The following is a 2,500-nucleotide window of genomic DNA, read 5'->3' as shown; positions in this document are numbered from 1 at the left end:
GACTCAGAGTTTTCTTCTGGGTTCCATTTTATTTCACTTTCCCCGTGAACCTTACTTTTTGTTGCTTCTGTTTGTCTTTTCTTTCGTTGACCCAGGTAGGAGGTAACACTTGCTACTGTTGCTCGCGGAGCTATCGCTAATGCGTTCAAATAAGCGGGGGTGTTTGGTTTAAGATTGTGCACGCTCGTTTGCAAATGCTTGTGTAACTGGAAGAACAGAGTGTTAGCTTCTTGCACGGGGACAAAGGACAAAATTTTAATCTTCATTTAGGTCTTTTCTTCTCTTTTCTGAGAGTTTGGACACTTCGCCCACACTTCTTACATGTCTTGGAACTCCTTTTCTTGCGATGAGGGGCCATGCTGAAAGGTCGAAAATATGCAGAATATCTGATAGTAGTAAAAGTTGTTTAGTTAGCTGGATGTATGTGTCGAGCATTGTCAATTCATTACGATCAAAAACAGTGAACAATTTACTCTGTACATTGTTGTGCGGGTCGAATGGTCTCTGCGCATTTACCTAAGGCTCAAACATTTTAGTTCGTCACTTATTGGTTGACTGGACCTCCATAACCATAACTTTTAGACTTTCATTTAAGAAGGCATCAGGTGAACATTTTAACAAATTTATGGTACTATTATGGTTTTGAATAAATGACTTATCATCGCAGTTTTACACACAACTTAACCAGTTGTGAAATTAAAGCCTGACAGTTCCTGGCTTTCCAGGCTTTAATGTCACAACTGCTTAAGTTGTGTGTAAAACTGCGATGATCAGTCATTTATTCATATCTTTCTCCGCATTTCAAATATATGTTCTTTCATATATTCACTTGTATTATGGTTTTGATATTCGTAGTCTTCACTGTCATTTATTTTACTGAACCCCGTTGAAAACAGTGGCAGTATTATACGCTGATGTGTTCTTATGCGGTTGGGATACTCGTACGCTTAACGCAAATGATCACTTTAGTATGATCAGTTGGGCGATTTTCACTGACAGCAATGTTATTTCCTGTTTTATCACTTCTTTCTCAAAAGCCTGGACAACCCGAAAAAAAGTTAAATGCTAAAACGTTGTAATCTTTTTCGCGTGTGTGTTATATGAATATTGTTACAATCATTATCATCTTCATTGTCACCATCACCATCATCATTGTTACTATGTCTTCCTACTTCCAACGCAGTGGCATGTGTAAATATCTTTGTAAGTTGCATCGTTAGTACACAGGTTAAGTATTAAAGCTGGGGTGAACAGACGTAGAATATCTACACTAATTTTAATTTACACTGATATGAAAGCTGTACCAGCAAACAAAACAGGACCAACAAGACCGACAAATTATAGTGCCTGTAAAGGCATGTAAAATGACAATTTATAACTGATATTTAAGGTGATTCCTTAGTAATAGAAGCTGTCGTAAGATTTTCTTTAAACTCTCGATTGTTCCCTACATCATGGTGACTCGAAATGTGCAATTAAAAAAATAGGTCACCAAGCTCGTTTGCGAGATATAACTTGCTCAATTTACTCATTTAATCATTGCGACTTCATCAATCAAGGACAAGTTTCTTCCATCGGTTCATGCTACGTTTTGCAGGAACAGGAAGCACAGCTTTGACGTAATTGTTGAAATAACAAAACAGGTCACTTGTATTTCTTAAAAGGAATAATTTAATGTTTGTTTTATGGCACAGGCACACGTCGTGAAAAGGCACTGACTAGAAATATTCCTTGGGTGTGTGATCTCGAGGAGACAATTTTGTGTCCACAAGTGATGGCTACCAATACTTTTTTTCCTGAAAATATTGAAGGGCCAAAACTGCGGCCAAAGGCTCTAGAATTGCTAATCATGCTTGGTCCAACAACCACGCCATTGATTTCGAAAATGCGTCAGTTATTGACAAAGGCACTTTTAGAACGAGAAAAACATTAGAAGCATGGCATACCACAGTGACACCTAATGCAGATAACAATTCGTGCCCTTGACCTGGACAATACAACATTCTTTTTAACAAATATTCATAATTTTTTACATTCTCATCATTTTGCAATGTACGTTTTTATTTAAAATTTCTCATCGATTCCTTATCATTCATTTTACCCGTGGAAGACTGCAGTTCGGGCAGTCGAAAGTTCGTAGTTTTTAATCATTTTAGCCCGAGATCGTTTTTTAAATTTTAACTTTTTTTCCTGTAACATTTTTTTCTGATGTAAAATTTTTAAATTTAATTTACAGCACAAACAGGATGGGTAAGAGAATAAAATTATGCCCAAAAAAAGATAGGGCACCAACCTCGTTTAGGAGAAAGCAGAAAGCAAACCAAGCTCGAGCCCTCGACAACTCATCTCCCCGATAGTGCGGTTTCACTTTCACTGTCGGACTGAAATGTTCTTTAGCATCATTAAGTCTATCACTCAACTTTTTGTTTCGCGAGAGTCTAAAAAGTTTCTTGGTTTGCTCTTTACTGCTGTGCTCTGAAAACGGCCATTCTTCTTTCTA

This window comes from Montipora foliosa, chromosome 6 (assembly GCF_036669935.1).
Source record: "Montipora foliosa isolate CH-2021 chromosome 6, ASM3666993v2, whole genome shotgun sequence".
Lineage (NCBI taxonomy): Eukaryota > Metazoa > Cnidaria > Anthozoa > Scleractinia > Acroporidae > Montipora > Montipora foliosa.
The sequence above is the reverse complement of the archived record's forward strand: the minus strand, read 5'-3'. Positions refer to the sequence as shown.